Below are 20,298 nucleotides of genomic sequence, written 5' to 3' on the forward strand. Positions count from 1 at the left end.
TTCAGGACACAGGGAAATTATATGACATTTAAATTTCAGTGTCCATAAACGAAGATTTATTGGAACATAACCACATTCATTTGCAAGTTGTCCATGACCACTTTGGTGCTATTGTGGCACTGTACTCCAGCCTGAATGACAGAGTGAGACTGCATTTCAAAACAAAAAGTTGAGAAAATGAATTCAGTACAACCTGAAGTGGAATCTGCTAAGATGTGTTATGACTGTTCATACTAGAAATATATGTGTGTGTTAGTCCATTTTCATACTGCTATAAAGAAATGCCTGAGCTGGGTAATTTATAAAGAAAAAGAGGTTTAATGGACTCACAGTCCCACATGGCTGGGGAGGCCTCACAATTGTGGTGGAAGGTGAAGGAGAAGCAAAGGCATGTCTTACATGGCGGCAAGCAAGAGAGTGTGTGCAAGGGAACAGCCCTTTATAAAACCATCAGATCTCATGAGACTTACTCACTGTTATAAGAACAGCATGATAAAATCCTGCTTCCATGATTCAGTTACCTCCAACTGGGTCCCACCTATGACACGTGGGGATTATGGGGGCTACAATTCAAGATGAGATTTGGGTGGGAACACAGCTAAATCATATGAGTGTGGAATAGAAAAAGGCTCAGTTGGACAACTTACAAAGCTTGTAATAATAGAAGGTGTTAAAGCCTATAGATTATTCATTGTATTATTTAAGTCAACAGATACTTTGTGGGAAATATTTGAATTTATCATGCATTATTGAACCAGTATTGTCAATAGCAAACTTCCTTTAGTTCTTGTGGACTTCACTATCAAGAGCTCTCATGAATTTTTGTCAGAACTATTAGCTGAATATCCCAACATGGCCTATAATACAGCAGTTCAATGGTTTAGTAGTGGTGAAGTTTCATTTAAGTTTTGAGCTCAGGACAAGGATTGAAATTTTTCTGAATGAGAACTGCCCTGAACCACCGTTACTAAACACTGAATAGTTTTGGAAATTCACTTTTGCTGCATACTTGATAGTGTTTCTTAAGGAGTTCAGCCTAAAACCACAAGACAAAAACAGTGTTTATGTGAAGCTCCTACTGTGTTAAGTGATTTCAAGAAGAACTATTGTTTGAATCACAACTAATGTTACTGCTTTAAGCTCTTCCCATGTTGTTAAAAGTTAAAAAAAGAAGAGCTCCATTCCCACACGCATTTGCCACAGATACATTATCTCAGCCCAAACTACAGTTTGAGCTGTGTGTTAGGGACCTCAATGCAAACCCAAAAGAAATGTTTATATTTCAGAATCCATTGATCTGCAATTGAGAAGTGATTAATCTATTGAAAGGCAACTATCTAAAGAAAATTTTAATAGAGTCAAATAGAATCTTATAAAAACATATAAATGTGATTTATGTAATAAATATGCTAAGCTAAACATCTTATGCTCATGAGCTGGGTGTAGTGGCTCACATTTGTAATCCCAGCGCTTTGGGAGGCTGAAATGGGAGGGTCAGTTCAGCCCAGGAGTTCAAGATCAGCCTGGGCAACAATGAAACCCTGTCTCTACAAAAAAAAAAAAAAAGATACAAAAGTTAGCCTCTCATGTGGTGGCACATGCCTATGGTCCCAGCTACTTGGGAGACCGAGGTGGGAGGATCATCCGAGCCTGGGAGGCAGAGGTTGCAGTGAGCCGAGATCACACCACTGTTCTCCACCCTAGATGACAGAGCAAGACCCTGTCTCAAAAAAAAAAAATTATGCTCATAGACCTAGTGGTGTTGGGAAGGTACCTACCTGTGTGAAGACATGTTCAAAGATGAACTATGTCACATCTCATTCCAAATCAGCATTAACAGATGAACATACGCAAATATGCAATTGGTTTTGACGATTCACAACACTAGCTCTGAATATCAATTAGGGAAATGTTATTCCCCCAAAAGATTTCCAGTGGGTAGGCCGGCATTACCCAAAAATTGTACTCTATCATTATCCTTGAATTTCATCGTTAAGATTTTTTTGGAAAATATTTTTGCAAATACATATTCTCTTCTTATAGAAAACACCTATTCAGTATTTTAGATGTGTGCCTTTTGACCTAGAAAACCTAAAGTATTTGTTATCTTTAAAGAAAACATCTCTAAGAGACGGAGTAAATAAGTGGGTTTGGGCTTACAGATTGGTATCCCCAAAATTGGGGCAGGAATCTGGGACCTTGTGCTCCCTCTCCCCAGCACAGCCTCTGCTTCTTAAACTCTTGGGGCCTGTAGGAGGAAGGCACTTGGTGAGAACCACCAAGAGGACAGCTACATGCCCAGCAGCAGGAGATGGCAGCCCAGAGATGAGTTTGCAGGCCTGCAGCTCGTCTGCTGAGCACGTCTGCACTCATGCTCTCATGCTGATCTCCACTGATCAGTCTGCCTGCTTAGAGGCAGTCCTGTTGTGTGGATCATCTCTCTTAATTCACACAGTAGCCTTGTGAAGCAGATGGACCCTGTTCCTGTCCTCATTTCCCTGATGGAGAAAATTGAGGCCCCAAGAGAACGGTCACTTGTAGCATCCATTGGCTGCAGTGTTGAGACCAGTTTTTGACACCAGGCAGAAAGAATCCAGAGACTGCTCTGAACTGCTCTGCAAAGCACACTGGTGAGGAATGCTCAGAATTACTGCCCCACATTGAGAGGCATTTCTTTATTCCTAGTACCGAAAGAATGCTTAGCAAATAGGCTTTGGAGTCAGAGGCAGGCAGAGCCTCCCTGCCACTTTTTTTTTTTTTTTCTTTTTTTAAATAGGAGACAGGTTCTCACCCTGTCGCCCTGACTGGAGTACAGTGGCATGTTCGTAGCTCACTATATCCCTGAACTCCTGGGCTCCAGCAGTCCTCCTGCTGAGCTCAGCCTCCCGAGTAGCTTGAACTACAGGTGCATGCCACCATCAAGCCTGGCTAATTTTTTTAAATTGTTTTTGTAGAGACAGAGTCTTGCTATGTTGGCCAGGCTGATCTTGAACTCCTGGGCTGAAACACTCCTCCCAACTTGGCCTCCCAAAGTGCTGTGATTACAGGCGTGAGCTATCATGCCTGGCCTAGACCCCATTTTGAATCACAGATCTGTCATATACTAGCTGAGTGTCATTAGGCAAATTGCTTAGCCTCTCTGATCCTCTATTTTCCTCAGCTCTCAAATGGGGATAATATTTGCCTTACAACATTGTTAGGGTTGGATACAAGTTTGGAAGGCCCAGGTGTGATGGTTGGCACACAAAGGCTAATACTGGGATTCCGAGGAGTCCCGTGTGTTGGGCCCATCCTGGCCCTCAGCTTGTATATTTTAGCAGTCATTCAGCCCCATCCTGCCTCTCCCTGTAAAAGTGGCCAGAGGAGGGCCCCCAAACAGTCAAATTCACCAGTGGTCTTGCCCGTGTAGGGTGTTTCTGGGATCAGAGGGAAGAGGAGGATTAATGATTCCAGAACTATAAAAAGTCCTCAATTTCCACCTTTCTGGTCTTACTCTTGGAATCCAGGGTCGCCATTAGCATTAGGGAATATGGAGGAACCCCCTTTTCGGGCTTGTAGAAACCCACAGATGCATTTCTCAGGGGCTGGGCCATGTGTGCATTCTTCCCCAGTCTCCTTCCCACTCCCACTGGTGATGGCCCGGGCTTATCTTTGGCTGGACTCATTGTTATAATGCATGCCACTGATGAAGTGCTCACTATGTTGAGTCTCTGTGCTGAAGAGTCCACTTCTTCCTTGCTCTGGGACTTTGGGTAAGGTACTTAAACTGTCTGGGTCTCTGTTTCCTCATCTGTAAAATGGGGATGAGAATGTCACCTTCCCTGTAGGTTACTATGGGATCAAATGAGTTAATACACTTGACACTCTCAGAACAGTGCCTGCTGCATAGTAGGGCTTCGTATTCGTGGTTCTAATAGCCTGGGACATAAGGATTGTTACCTGAGATTCCGTAATACACCCAAGGCCACAGAGCTGTTGATTTTAGAGTGAGGGTTCAAACCCAGGTTTGCAGACTAAAGCCAGGTTACTCAACCATTACCCCAAACTGCCTCCAAGCCATGCCCACCCCCTCCCCAGCTGTCTCCCCATGCCCCCGTGCCCCGGCTCCATCCGTTACCTGATGAGCAATGCAGACATTTCCCTCTTGTATTGAAAATCCTATCCCTGTCATTGCCGTATAACCTAAGAGTCTGGAAAAGTCGTTCCCTAACTACCCTCAGCCCCCTGCTCTCCAGCCTCGTGGGCCTCTCAAATGTGCCACCTCTGGCGCTTGCTTCTGGCTTGGGCTTCTGTGATGCTTTCCTGGTCCTCACCAGCATCTCATCCCTTCATGGCCCATGGTCCCATCTGTGTTGCATGGCACTTAGTTTGTGCCCGTAGTCACCACACCCCATAGCTGGTGTCAGAGTCAACAATGTCTGTCCCCTTTTCCTCCCGTAGGCAGGAGCTGTTTCTCCTTCCTCTCCTACCTCCGGCGCATGGTGCATATTGGATGGATGGATGGATGGATGGATGGATGGATGGATGGATGGACAAAGGTACTTGCTTCTTAGGAAAGAAGACAATTGGCTGGACCAGTTAGGTCTCTTTCCTAAAGCTTTTTGAAGTTGCGTTTTAAAGTTGCTAATAGAGCTGGAAGGGACTCCTTCAAGCAAGAAGTTGCTGAGGGAGCCAGGGACTAAGAAACACCATTTCACTCTTGTACCTGAAAGAGCTTTCTCGGCTTGGAGTGGGAAGTCACAGGCCGCTGTCCCCAACTCTGCTGGTTTTAGAGAAACATAGGAGGTGCAGCTCCCCCATTCACCGACACTACTTTAGGGCAGATTCTTTTAGTTTTCTTTGGGCAGAGAGGAAGCTCGGGGCTGTGGACTGTCATGGGTGGCCATGTGTGCAGCTCTAGCACCCCAGATTGGTCAGAATTGAGGGAGCTGACTGTGGTGGAGCACCCATGGCAAAGGGCAAGGGCCCAGGGTTGGCTCAGGTGGGTGGGCTTGGGCTGGCCTGAAGGGAGCCAGACTGGGCATTTGGCCACCAGGAGAGAGGGTGAAGGCAAATCAAAAAATAAGAGTTGCATCAGGGAATTCTGGCTTTTGAACCTAAAGCCAATTTTTTTAAAAAATGTTCACGTTTCTTTGGCTCTTTGAATATTTAACAAATAGTTATATGTGATGTAAGCCTAAATTGTGAAAAATCTATGATTATGAAGAGTTAGGGCTTGAGTAGCACGCCCCATCTGGCTCCCAGATGTCATCCAAAAGGTCACCAGGATGGGCCGGACGCAGTGGCTCATGCCTGTAGTCCCAGAGATTCAGGAGGCCAAGATGGGAGGATTGTTGGAGGTCAGGAGTTCAAGACCAGCCTGGGCAACAGAGTAAGACCCAACATAAAATTATTAGCTGGACCTGTCAGCACACGCCTGCAGTCCCAGCTACTCGGGAGGCTGAGGTGGGAGGATCGCTCGAGCCCAGCAGTTCGAGGCCGCAGTTCGCTATGATGGCACCACTGCACTCCAGCCTGGGTGACAAAGCGAGACTCTGTCTCTAAATAAATAGACAAACCCAGGATGGCTAAATAGTAGCAAGCAGAGCCTTACTGAAGGTACCAGTTTGTGGCGTGTACCGAAGGTGACATCCAGGGAGAGGGGAAGGACAGGTTGGGTTTTATGCCTCACGGGGCCTGTATCACACAATGGAGTCACAGATTCAGCAGGTCTTGGGGGAAAGCTGTAAATATTTCCAAGGGGGATTGAATGCATGGGCAGTAGGCAAACATGTAACGTGCATCCCATGTCCACTTGGGGGTGAGGTTCTAGCATTAAAATGAGGTGGATTTGGCTTTTGACATCAAAAAGTGAGCCACGGGGCACAAAGTCTGTGCACAGCCTGTCGGCGCTGAAGCCGGCCCGGGGTCTGCAGTATTAGGAGGAGAGCCAGTAGGGCCGGCCCTCCGTCCCAGCAGAGCTGTAATGGTCTGGGTTGTAAATCAGAGTTAGGAGGGGTCTGACAACTTGCCTGTTAGTGCAGAGTTTAGCCCTAGTGTGATTTGTCCTGCAGCCCAGGAATCTAGGGGCTTGTGGGCTCACTGAGCTTAGACCCTGGAGCCCAGGGAGCTCTTAGTTGACAGAAGCTCTTAGTTGAGTCCTTTTTTTTTTTTTTTTTAAGTGTTGAAAAGATATATATATATATATATATTTAGAATTAGGCAGCTGGACTCAGTTTAGATGATCCCAATTTTGTTGGCAACATCCAAAGCATCGTAATCAGGAGCTAGTCGAACATACGCCTTTTTCTCTCCATCAGGCTGAATCAGGGTGTTGACCTTGGCCACGTCAATGTCATAGAGCTTCTTCACAGCCTGTTTAATCTGGTGCTTGTTGGCTTTAACATCCACAATGAACACAAGTGTGTTGTTGTCTTCTATCTTCTTCATGGAAGACTCAGTGGTCAGCGGAAACTTGATGATAGCATAGTGGTCAAGCTTGTTTCTCCTGGGGGCGCTCTTCCGAGGATATTTGGGCTGCCTCCGGAGTCGCAGTGTCTTGGGCCGCCGGAAGGTGGGTGACGTGCGGATCTTCTTTTTTTTGGGGCTGTGGACACCTTTCAACACTGCTTTCTTGGCCTTTAAAGCCTTCGCTTTGGCTTCGGCTTTAGGAGGGGCAGGAGCTTCCTTCTTCGCTGTCGGCGCCATCTTGTGAAAAGGGTCTAGTTGAGTCCTTTTGGTCTCAGATCACACTGGTAACACTCCTGCCAAGCGGACAGAGGCCCAGCCTACTGCCAGGAGCTGCCTGTTAAACCGCAGCTTAGGGGGTTTAAAAGGAAATTAAACCCTTCTTCAAGACCACATAGATTAACCTCTGGTTGGGAGGTGACAGCAAATCTTATCAAAGGAAATTGTCTAGACGTTTCAAGGAGCTCTAAGACGGGGACCTGCTCAGTCTTTCTAGAAAGGTCCACGGCTGCAGGGGCCTGGCTAAGGGGCTACCTCTGCCCCAGAACAGGAAAGCTGCGTCCTTCCCCTGTGCCCACTGGGACTTAGAATTACTAAGAAGTGTATGCATGTTTACACTATAATGCATATTTCAAAGAGCCCTCCTGACAGGGTTGTACCTTTCTCTAGATAGTATATCAGAATGTCCATTTCTATTTCAGCATGTACATTTCCCTCCCTCTTGTCATTTTTGCTTGAATGTACATACACTGGCTTGTGATAGGAGCCTCTATTTGCATGTTTGTCATTTTTTCTATTAGGTTGTTCCTCTTTTTCATGGATTTTTTTCATTATCTTAAAATTATAAAATATCTAGTACATATAAAAAGGTATGAACACTTTACACATAAACTTATTTACTCATCAAACACTTTAAGAGTAACACTGCATTACTCATGCAGCCAAAGCCACTTCTTACTGATTTTTCAGGCGCCTTTTACATATTAATCACCCCTTTGGCTGTTTTGTATATTGCAAATATGTTTCCTAGTTTGCCCTTTGTCTTTTCATTTGTCTATGATGTCTTTGACGTATGAACATTATATGTTTTTATGTTATTATAAAGAATATGGTTTCCTTTATAGTTTTTGATTTTTCTGTCAGACTAAGAAGAACCTCTTTGCTGCAGGGTAATATAAACACTCTCCAATATTTTTCTCGACTTTTAAAACCTTGTTTGCATTTAAATGTTCTACCTATTTGGAATAGACAGTATGTGTGTATGTGTGTTGAGATAAAAATGTAACTTTATATTACCAAGAAAATTGAGCATTGAGGTTAGAATAAACTTACCAAGTTGGTACTTTGAAAATATATCACCTTAATGAATGCATTTCTGGTACAGGTTGAACGTTCCTAATCCAACAACCTGAAATATGTAATGCTCCCAAATCCAAAACTTTTTGAGTTCCAGTATGATGCCACAAGAGGAAAAATTCACACCTGACCTCATGTAACAGGTCAAAGTGCAGTCAAAACTTCTTCATGCACATAATTATTTAAAATATTGTATAAGATTATCCTCAGGCTATGTGTAATAGGTGTATATGAAACAGGTGAATTTTCTGTTTAGGCTTGTGTGGGTCTCATCTGCAGGATATCTCATTATGCATTCGCAAATATTCCAAAATCAGAAAAAATCAGAAATCTGAGACACTTCTGGTTCCAAGCATTTTGGATGAGGGATACTCAATTTGTATTACTGGAGAGGTTGAACCTCTTCATTCTGTTTTTCTTGAGTTCTCTCTTTGAAATGTTTTATTATACAAAAGTAGAGTAATTTAATGAATTTATCTGTATTCATGACTTAGCTTCAACAATTGTCAACTTAATAATTCATCTCTGTCTCTACCACTCTCCACTCTGTATTATGTTGAAGCGAATCAACATGTTATTTTATCTGTAAGTATTTCAATATGTGTCTCTAAAATATAAGCAAGGGCTTTAAAGAAATATAATCATAATACCATTATCATGCCTTAAGATATAATTGTTTTATTTTTTATTTTTATTTTAAGCTCTGAGGTACATGTGCAGTATGTGCAGGTTTGTTACATAGGTAAATGTGTGCCATGGTGGTTTGCTGCACCTGTCAACCCATCACCTAGGTATTAAGCCCAGCATGCATTAGCAATTTGTCCTGATGCTCTCCCTCCTTTCACCCACCACCCCCAACAGGCCCCAGTGTGTGTTGTTCCCCTCCCAGTGTCCATGTGTTTTCATTGTTCAGTTCCCACTTATAAGTGAGAACACATGGTGTTTGGTGTTCTGATCCTGCAATAGTTTGCTGAGGATAATGGCTTCCAGCAACATTCATGTCCCTGCAAAGGACATGATCTTGTCCCTTTTTATGGCTGCATAGTATTCCATGGTGTAAATGTACCACATTTTCTTTATCTAGTCTATCACCGATGGACATTTGGGTTGATTCTATGTCTTTGCTATTGTGAATAGTGCTGCAATGAACACATGCATGCATGTATCTTTATAATCAAATGATTTATATTCCTCTGGGTATATACCCAGTAATGGGAATCCTGGGTCAAATGGTACTTCTGGTTCTAGATCTTTGAGGAATCACCACACCATCTTCCACAATGGTTGAACTAATTTACATTCCCACCAACAGTGTAAAAGCCTTCCTATTTCTCTTCAACTTTGCCAGCATCTCTTGTTTCCTGACTTATTAATAATTGCCATTCTGACTGGCGTGAGATGGTGTCTCATTGTGAGTTTGATAGATATAATTGTTTAATATGATCACGTATTAGATCAGTGTTCAAATTTCTCATTGTCTTATAAATGTCCAAGTAAGTTTCATATGTTGGAATTGGTTAATATAGCTCTAAATCTCTTTAATTTCATAGAGGCCTTTCTATCTCTTCTTTTTCCTGCAATTTATTTTGAATACATTATTTTTAATTTATTCCTTATTATGTAGAATCTCCTAGAGTCTGGATTTTGCTGATTGCATCTTCGTGGTGGTGTTTAACATGTTTCTTTTTCTTCTGGTTTTTTAGAAGATTGGTAGTTGGATCCAAAGGATTGTTCATATTCAAATGTGACTTTTTGGGGTCAGTTCTATAGGTAATACTGATCTCCCCCCCTTTCCCCCAATATTTTATTATAAAAAAATTCAAACATACAAAAAAATGGAAAGACCTGTATAGTGAACACTAATATACTTACCATCTTGATCATACAATTAGCATTTTGCTATATTTCCTTTACCACATTCTATTCATCTCTCATCCCTCAACCTTCTTATTCTTTTATGTTTCAAGTAAGTTTAAGATATCAGTAGAGTTCACCTATAAACACTTCAGCATGCATATCATTAATTAGAGTTCACATTTATTTATGGTTTTTGTTTTTTAGGTAAAATATATAGCGAGTGAAATGCACAAATATTAAATGTACATTTAATGTGTATTGACCTTTGTAACCAACACCTGTCAAGATACAGAAATTGTCATTACCCTAGAAAGATTCCTCACCCTCCTACTGAGTCCCTACCTACAACACTCAGAGGCAACCACTATTCTGATATTTTCACCACAGATTAATTTTGCTTCTTCTGAAACTTCATATACTGGAAAACAAGTAGCATGATAACAGGTTTAAAACCAACCATTTTACTAACTACACTAAATGTAACTGAAATAAAAACTCCATTTAAAAGGTAGAGATTATCAGACTAGATAGAAGAGCCAGATTAAACGTATGCTGTTTACAAGAGACATGCTTTTGGCATAAAGACAGAGTAATAAATTAAATGAAGGAAAAGAATATAATATCACGCAAATACTAACTATAGGAAAGCCGGATTGGCTTTCCTATAGTTATATCAGATTACCGGATATAAAGGAATATTAACAGAAACAATGAAGGAGCATTTTATAATGATAAAGAGCAATATGACAAGGAGATGTAACAATCTTAAATATTTATGTACTTAATAATAGCTTCAGAAAACATGAAGCAAAACCCAACAGATCTATAGGGAGAAATTTCCACACCCACAGTTATAGTTGGAGATTTTAGAAATCCTCTCTCCATAATTGATACAGCTAGTACTCAGAAAATTAGTAAAGACAACAAAGGTTTGAATAATCCTATGACCACTTTAACCTGTTTATCATTTATAAAACACTACACCTGGCCGGGCGCAGTGGCTCACGCCTGTAATCCCAGCACTTTGGGAGGCCAAGACAGGCGGATCAAGAGGTCAGGAGATCGTGACCATCCTGGCTAACACGGTGAAACCCTATCTCTACTAAAAATACAAAAAATTAGCTGGGCATGGTGGCGGGTGCCTGTAGTCCCAGCTACTCGGGAGGCTGAGGCAGGAGAATGGCGTGAACCCAGGAGGCGGAGCTTGCAGTGAGCCGAGATTGTGCCACTGCACTCCAGCCTGGGCGACAGAGTGAGACTCAGTCTCAAAAAAAACCAAAAAACCAAAAAACCAAAAAAAAAAAAAAAACACTACACCTAAAGGATATCAAATGCTTTGAAAAGGATTTCAAAATTTGTGAAATACAGCTATAACAGTGCATAGAGGGAAACAGCTTTGAATACATATGTGAAATAAGAAGAAAAGTTTAACATCAAAGGCCCATAAAGCTAAAAATGAAGAGCAAATTAAAGCCAAAATAAGTAGAAGGAAGATAATAGTAATATGAGCAGAAATTAATAAAATAAAAAAAAATGGGCTCAAACTCTTGGCCTCAAGCCACCCTCCCACCTCAGTCTCCCAGAGTACTGGGATTACAGGTGTGAGCCACAGCATCCAGCCTATACAATGGCCGCAGAAGAAATAAAGTCTGAATTGCCCTGTATCTGTTCAGAAATTGAATTTGTAATTAAAAACCTTCCCACAAGAAAACACAAGGCTCAGATTGCTCACTGGTCAATTCTACCAAACACTTAAGAAATAAATAGTAACCATATTATGCAGATTCGTTTGGAAAATGAACAAGAAGGAAGTACTTCCCAATTAATTTTATGAGGCCAGCATATCCCTATTTTAGATGGTTTAATGCTTTAAATTTCATAACATTTTGAAATACTTAAAAATTTAAGAAAATATATGCAAAAATGTAAGACAATATCTACCTATACATTGAAAACTAAAACATTTTCATGAGAAAAATTATGGAAAACCTAAACTAATGGAAAGATATAGCATTTTTATGGGTTGAAAGATTCACAATTGTTAAGACATCTTTTCTCCCCACATTGATCTATGGATTCAACATCATCCCAGTGAAAATTCCAGGAGGCTTTTCTGTTGGATTTGACAAGGTGATTCTAAAATTTTTATAGAAATGCAAATTTTTATAGAAATGTTATGGAATATCTAAAACAATTTTGAAAAAGAACAAAGTTGGAGAAATTATACTACCTGATTTCAAGATTTACTACAAATATACAGCAATTGAGACTGCATGTAATGGTAGAGGGACAACTAGGTCATTGGCATGGAAGAGTGACTCCAGAAGTAAATCTGTTTTTAGGTGGTCAATTGATTTTCAACAAATGTGCCAAGGTAATTCAATGGGGGAAAGGATAGTCTTTTCAACAAATGGTGCTGAAACAACTGGAAATCCATAGGAAAAAATAAACTTCAACCATTATTTCACATCATGTATGAAAGCTAACTTGAAATGGATCCTTGGCCTAAATATAAGTGCTAAAACTATAAAATTTATAGAAAAGAACACAGAAGGCTGGGCACAGTGTTGATACAAACAAAATGAAAACAGGCTTACAAAAAGATTTATCCTAGCCAGGAGTAGTGGCGTGCACCTGGGCCTACAGTCCCAGCTACTTGGGAGGTTGAAGCAGGAGAATCACTTGAGCCCAGGAGTTCAAGGCTGCAGTGAGCTATGATTGCACCACTACACAGCCTCAGCAGCAGAGCAAGACCCTCTCTCTAAATAAAAGAAGAAAACATGGAAGAAAATACTTTTAGAAGAACCTTTACAACTTAGTAAGAAAAAGACAATCCAATTAAAAAGGAGGCAAGATACTTGAACGTACATTTCACAGCAAAAACAATATTAATGGCCAGTAAATTCTTCAGAAAGTGTTCAATATTATTTTGCATCAGTGATACGTACAATAAATTAAAACCATAGTACTGTATTTTTTATGGTTTTAATGTGCATTTTAGCAGCATAAATCCTATTATAGTCTGGGAGAACGGCTAAAATTAAACCCTGACAACAGGCTTTAAGGATGTAGAATCACACAATGCCATTGCATTGTCATGGGACCATATCAAGGTCCAGCTGCCATGGGAAAACTCTTGGCAGTTTCCTATCATGTTCAACATTCACCTACCCTACAACCATCAACTCTACTTCTAGATGTTTATGCAGACATACAAAGTGATAAATATGGCTGGGTGTGGTGACTCATGCCTGTAATCCCAGCACTTTGGGAGGTTGAGGCAGGCAGATCACCTGAGGTCAGGAGTTCAAGACCAGCCTGTCCAACATGGTGAAACCCCGTCTCTACTAAAAATACAAAAAAATTAGCTGGGCGTTGTAGTGCAGACCTGTAATCTCAGCTACTCAGGATGCTGAGGTGGGAGAATTGAACACGGTGGGTGGAGGTTGCAGTGAGCTGAGATTGCACCACTGTACTCCAGCCTGGGCAACAGAGTGAGATTGTGTCTCTAAATAGATAAAGGAATAAAGTAATAAACATGTACGAAAGTAGTCTTTTCAAATTACTTATATTTATTATAGATTTAGCACAACAAATGCAAAATTAACTAAGCTAAACCTGTTTTTACTATACATGTGATATACTATGTGCGTGAGTGTGACACAGGGTTTTGCTCTATTGCTCAGGCTGGAGTGCAGTGGCTTGATCATGGCTCACTGCATTCTCGACCTCCTGGGCACAAGTGATCCTCCCACCTCAGCCTCCCGAGTAGCTGGGACTATAGGCATGCACCACCACACCTAGCTAATTTTTGTAATTTTAGTAGAGATGGGGTCTAGTTGTGTTGCCCAGGCTGGTGCTCGAACTCCTGGGCTCAAGCGATCCTCTTGCTTCCGCCTCCCAAAGTGCTGGGATTGCAGGCGTGAGCCACCGTGCCCGGCCCTCAGCATACACTTTTCTTTAAGGTAGGGGAGGAGTACGGGGAATCTTAGCGGCCTTGTGGGTGCCACCTTTTAGTTGTGGATGCTCCTTCTCCAGGATGGCCACGTAGGTCCCCGAGGTGGATGGGGTCCTGTCCGGTCCTGCAGGAGGTACCCCAGGACACCAGGACGCTGCCTCTCTTGTGGGGGTTTGCAGTTTTAATGGTCCTGTGTGGTGTGTCCTGCCTGGTTTGCATTTCAGAGAGAAAGAAGGAGAATGAAATAGGTTTAGTTCACAGCCAATTTCAGGCCCACCATGTCTTCAGACATTATGAGGCTGAGGTTCTGGGTTCCAGCTGCACTTTGGATTACAAAGAAAGGGCGTTGTGGGGGTGGACAGGAAGGGAGTGGGTCTCCTCCAGTGGAATTACAGCAAAGAACGGGAGGCTTTGGGGGCAGGCACGTGCTTTGGTTCCAGGATGCACTATTGTTATTACCTACTGTCTTAAATATCACCTTCTAGTTCACACGATCTCATTAACCTTCAGAACGTTCCAGGGAGGTAGGTCGGACTATTCCCGTTTTATAGATGAGGACCCCAGATTGGTCAAGTGGCTTGTCCTCTATCACACAGCCACGAAGTGGGAGGGCTGAGGCTCAAAACAGGTGTCCGTGAGCTTCACGGGTGGTAAGGCCGTGTCTACACTGCTGGGGCATGCATCCCGGGGCTGCCCCTGCCACGCTCCCCGAGTGCACGGGGGATGCAGACCTGACAAGGCCATTGATCTTGCGGGAGCTTCCTGAACTACTCCAGCGTGAAAATCTTCCAGAAGGATTCTCCACAGGGCAATGAGGCAAGAAATTTACAGCTTAGCCTGACTAATGGGCCAGGCAGTTAAGAGTTCTTTGCCAAGCTATGAGCATAATTTAAAGTCACCACGGCAGGAGGAAAGGCCCCATAACTCACATCCTTAAAGGGCTCTCAGAACAAGAGACACGCCGGATCATTGAAAACGTCCCCACTCCTCGCGCCAAAAGAGATCGGCACGTTTCTGGGTGTTCTGGTCAAAGAACAGGGAGTCTGGATAAATATACATGGCAGAAAAAAGCGAAGAAAAGGCACACAGGTCATATATTTCTGACTGATACTCCGTTTGTTGTTTTCAGAGGGACTTGATATTTATTTAACCACATTCTCACTCGACATGCCCCCTCCCTACACCTTGTAAATGCCATCCTCTTTAGCTGAGTCATTTTTCATCACATAGAATTGAAATGTTGCCAGGAAGGCGATTTATGAGATTGTAGAAATGGTGCTAGAGAAAGCAGTGTGAAAAGAGGCCTAGAATGCAAAAGTAGAAGATGTAGTTTGATTCCTGGCCCTTTTGCCATGGGCTGTGTGATTTTAGGAACTTCCTCTGATCTCTCTGGACCCGTTTCCTCCTCTGTAAAAGAAAGAGTTTGGACAAATTGTCCTCTCTGGTTTGAAAGTTCTGTGAATTCCTTGCAGTCGTGACAACCACAATCTTATCATTACTAAGCATCTGGAAGTAATACTCCCCTCTGAAACTCCCAGAGCATTTTATCTGCATGTTAAAAAATGGCATTTATCACTTCGTATCTCAAGTTCTAGTTATTTACGAGCATTTCTTTTTCTCTTATTCCTCCCCAACTGGACTATGAGTGCTTTTGGCAGGCTGTCTTTTTCATCCTTGAATTCCCCAAGCCCCAGCACAGTATCTGGCCTGTGGGTGTCACCTAACAAAACTCTGAGTGTAAAGGAAAAGCAAATGAATGAGTGGAGATGGTCTCTGCTCACTCTGTCCTTAGGTGTGATGGCTTGATTTAGAGTTTTTCTTACAAAACATACCTTCTTTCTGTTTGATATAATTTATGTGTTTCAACATGAGGAGTTAGAAATAGATTTCATTTTTGCAAGAGACTATTATTTTAGGAGAATCATATCAAAATCTTCCCCTGTTGTGTCTCTTTTCTCCACCAGACTTTAAATCAAAGCAACATGTTCTTCAAGGATTCTGCAAGATACAGCTCCACAAATTCCATCTCGGTGGCTTTCTTCTCCCTGCTCCAGGTTGGTGGTTATTGTTCATAAACAATCCTCCCTCTTACCGTGGACAGGATATGCCCACTGATGTTGGGCCCGAATACGTGGACTGGCTTAGGCCCATGCAATGGTAGCAAATGGCACGCAAGCGGAGGCCTTAGATGTGCTTGTGTGGTTTTCCTTGCCTCTTGCGTGTCTGCTTTTTATCCTGAAAAGAACTTAGAGAAGAGACAAGAACCCAAAATGCAGCCTAGATCAGCCCAGCACAGTCGACCTGCAACACAGTGATAAAACTGTCAGGGGATACTGGGTGTTGGGACTGTCTGTCACACAGCATTGTTGCAGCAAGAATTGACCAATACCATTACCAGCAGCAGCTGGTACCAGGGTCTGCAGCAACCTCAATACTGGCTTCCTCGGAAGAAAGAGTTCCATTGAGGGGCATAAGACAGAGGGAGAGACCGAGGCAAGTTTTGGAGCAGGAGTGAAAGTTTATTAAAAAGTTTACGGCAGGAATGAAAGGAAGGAAAGTATACTCGGAAGAGGGCCAAGCGGGAGACTTGGGAGATCAACTGCCCTGTTTAATCATTGACTTGGGGTTTTATACGCTGCATGCTTCTGGGGTCTTGCATCTCTTCTCCCCGATTCTTCCCTTGGGGTGGGCTGTCCGCCTGCACAGTGGCCTGCCAGCAGTTGGGAGGGGCCGCACGTGCACTCTGTTTACTGGAGTTGCACGCATGCTCACTTGAGGCATTCTTCCCTTACTAGTTGGGGGTTCCTAGAAGGTCATCTACCAGTTAAACTCTGCCATTTTGCCTCTTAGCACACATGCTTGAGCCCACTTACCCAACCCAGATCACCAGTTCCAGGTTTTTTCTATCTACTGAAGACTGCCTTTCCTGGCCCTGGCTGTGACCAGTTGTTATTTTAGAGAGGCAGTTAACAACCGCCTGACCATCACCTAAGGGTCGCCTGACATTTCTGGTGGGGAGGGGGCCCCCTCCTGCCCCGCTTACGTCTGACTAGCTAACAACTGCAACGATACTTCTGATTTCATTTCATCTTTGCATGTGTTTACTTTCCCCACCAATTCTTTATCCCATTTTCTTTGTGCCTTTTGGGATAGAGACAGATGCACTGTTTGGCTTGGACATCTATTTTTTGTTTTGTTGTATTTTATTATACTTTAAGTTCTGGGATACATGTGCAAAACGTGCAGGTTTGTTACATAGGTCTACACGTGCCATGGTGGTTTGCTGCACCCATCAACCCGTCATCTACATTAGGTATTTCTCCTAATGGTCTCCTTCCCCAGCCCCTCACCCCACAACAGCCCCCGGTGTGTGATGTTCCCCTCTCTGTGTCCATGTGTTCTCATTGTTCAACTCCCACTCATGAGGGAGAACTTGTGGTGTTTGGTTTTCTGTTCCTGTGTTAGTTTGCTGAGAATGATGGTTTCCAGCTTCATCCATGTCCCTGCAAAGGACATGAACTCATCCTTTTTTATGGCTGCATAGTATTCTATGGTTTATATGTGCCACATTTTCTTTATCCAGTCTATCATTAATGGGCATTTGGGTTGGTTCCAAGTCTTTGCTATTGTGAACAGCGCCTCCTTTCGTTGCCCAGGCTGGAGTGCAATGGCACCATCTCAGCTCACTGCAACCTCCGCCTCCCAGGTTCAAGTGATTCTCCTGCCCCAGCCTCCTGAGTAGCTGGGATTAGAGACATGTGCCACCACTCCCAGCTAAGTTTTGTATTTTTGGTAGAGATGGGGTTTCGCCACGTTGGCCAGGCTGGTCTTAAACCCCTGACCTCAAGTGATCCACCTGCCTTGGCCTCCCAAAATGCTGGGATTATAGGCGCGAGCCACCCTGCCTAGCCAGACGTGTTTTTTTTTTTATCGTGACAGGTTCATCAAGCAGCTTCTGCAGACACAAGCCCGCAGCTGGAGAACTGAATTTCACATCTCTCATTCTCTATGATCATGTCTGTACTTAGTTCATTGTTCTTTATGCTTTAAAATAATTTGAAGCATAACCTCTGGAAATGTTACATGATTTACCAATGTTTCTTTAAAAATCGACCCTTACATCATACATCCCATTTTATGGAATCAGAAGTTCCAGATGGCTCTTCCTTGCTGAGACAATGGCTAAAATAAACACTTTCATATAGGATTCAGAAATTTGAAAATTAAAGTAGATCTAAAGTAACGGCATTTACTTTTTAAAAATGAGATGAGATTCACATAACATAAAATTAACCCTTTGAAGGGCATTAGTAGTCTTCATCTGTTCTAGTAGGTAGTAAGCCACTTCTTTCATTTTAAATTTTATGACAAACCGTAATTCTGGTAGGCCAGAGTCAGAGGAGGGAGGGAAAAGGGAGAAGAAGCCCAGAGCAGCTGGAGAAAAAGCAGAGAAAGTGGGAGGACTGAGAGGGGAGAAAGCTGGGAAGGAAAAGCGCCCAAATGATGAGTCTGTGGCTGCCTTCTGCTCACTGCTCTGTGTGTGGGGGGTGGGGCAGCTAAAGTGGACCCCATGCTCTGTGTGTTTTGGGGGTGCACTGATGCTCCCCCAAACCCATTAGTTAAAGCAGGAATCGGATATTCCCAGCTGCATATCATCTTGGAACTAGTGGAGGAAAAATGGAACTAACAACGCGGCTTTTAAGGCAGGAGGTTAAGACGTTGAAAGTCCTTGGCTTGGACAAAGGTCTAAAACTTACCTGTTTGCTCAGGCTTGAGGCAGGGTGGCTCCTCATCGCCCCCTTCCCACAGCACGCACACCCTCCGGAGATGGGATGGACCACCCTGTCCGTCCCCGCAGGCCAGTCCCCTGCTGTCTGCCGCTCAAATCGGACCCTGCATAAGTACACAAGCGTGTGTCCCTGGCTGTGGTCCGGGGATGCATGGGGTGTCCCTGAGACTCTCCCAGGAGTCATGCAAGATCAAAACCATTTTTCATAATAATCTTAACGCGGTATTAGCTGTTTTCACTCTCTTGCACGTAACGTGGAGTTTTCCAGTGGCCCCGTGATGTGCGAGGGGGAAACAGATTGAAGGCAGACGCAGACCTGGGATCCAGCTGGCTCCTGTTCAGCCAGACACTGACGAGTTTGCAAACATTTAAAACAATGCCATTCTTGCACATTTTTTACTTTCAGAAAATATATTTATATTTCATAAAAGTGTGCTTCATATGAACCTGTAATGGCTTTTATATTTTAAAAACATCTCTGTTGTAATATGGTAAAGAGTGATCACTATTCCCCACATTCACAAAAGCTCCCTGGAGTCTTTCCAGGAGTCTTAAGACCAAGAAACCTGAGGACTGTTTTGGAGCAGCTGGCAGTGTTTCTGAAGTTTCCTGCTACATATCCTCGGGAAGCCTTGTGCAAACACAAAGATTGCAGGAGGGCCTCTGGGCAGTGTTCAGGCTCTGCTGGGGGTGAGGGTCTGACGGGCTTGCGCTGCCAGGTTGGCTCTTGGTGGGGAGCTCTGTGAGTGCCGTGGCTTCCCAGTGCTGGGACCACCTGCCTGGGACCACCCCCGGCCCTCACAAGGCCTGATGCCTTCAGGCCGCCAGCCCCAGCAGCACCCTGAGGCCCACCAAGGGGGCATTTGCACTGGGAAGCTGAACATACAAATGGACAATGGTGAGACCAGCTGCATAAAAATAAAATCCGACCACAACTTCTACAGTGACCTGCTGGGTAGCCGGACCACAAGCTCTGCAGCTGTTGGCCCCAAACGGCCAGGACTTGGTCAACGCTGGCCAGCTTCCTAAGTTTTGCCCCTGCTTCCAACTCAGGAGCAACCAGTACAAGGCAATGACCCTGTAACCCATCTCAGAGTTGGGTCCTGCTGCTGCCAGCTTCCCTGCAGGACAGCCACCTGTGGCCTCCCCTTGTGGTCACTCCACCTGTCCACTCCTGGCTTGGCTTTGAGGCAGCTGTAATGGGTAGCACTGTGTCCCCCAGAAATTCATATGTTGAAGTGCTAACTAACCCCCAGTGACACAGAATGTGACCTTATTTGGAAATAGCGTGGTTGCAGATGTAATTGGTTAAGATGAGGTCATAGTGTCCTTATAAAAATGGGAAATTTGGACCCAGGGACACACACAAGGAAAACACCACGACAGGATGAAGGCAGAGTGGGGGTGATGCTTCTACAAGTCAAGGGGGACAAAGACTGCCAGCATGCAGCAGAGCAGGGGACAGGCCGGGGGAGATGCTTCCCAGTGCCATCAGTGGCAGGTGGCAGACCTTAATCTTGAACTTCCAGCCTCCGGCACGTTTATGCAGGCCACCCAGTCTGCAGTACTTCATCATGACAGCCCCGGTCAGCGGCGGTGGCTGACACCCTGGCTGCAGCAGGCTTGTCCTCATCTGGGTGGGCTTCGTCTGTCTCTGCAGCACCCATGCCCCCTGCTGAGGGAAGAACAGACCTCGAGGTGCAGTTCGCAGGACCCCAGGCTTTGAGTCAGCTTTGGAGAGGGCAAAGCTGACGGAAGCCTTTTTGTGGGCTGCAGGTGCTCAGTCTTAGAGACATAGTCTGGGCCGGGCGCGGTGGCTCAAGCCTGTAATCCCAGCACTTTGGGAGGCCGAGGCGGGCGGATCACGAGGTCAGGAGATCGAGACCATCCT

General features: G+C 43.9%; 1 pseudogene across 1 annotated transcript; it reads right to left on the reverse strand.

The window, feature by feature from the left end:
- Positions 1–6,161: 6,161 nt before the first annotated feature.
- On the reverse strand, positions 6,162–6,696 carry LOC105520350 (annotated as a pseudogene). The gene has a single exon (XR_001003118.1). The product of XR_001003118.1 is annotated as a 60S ribosomal protein L23a pseudogene (transcript).
- Between the last annotated feature and the right edge of the window lie 13,602 nt (positions 6,697–20,298).

Source organism: Colobus angolensis, unplaced genomic scaffold (assembly GCF_000951035.1).
Source record: "Colobus angolensis palliatus isolate OR3802 unplaced genomic scaffold, Cang.pa_1.0 Scaffold38, whole genome shotgun sequence".
NCBI classification, from domain to species: domain Eukaryota; kingdom Metazoa; phylum Chordata; class Mammalia; order Primates; family Cercopithecidae; genus Colobus; species Colobus angolensis.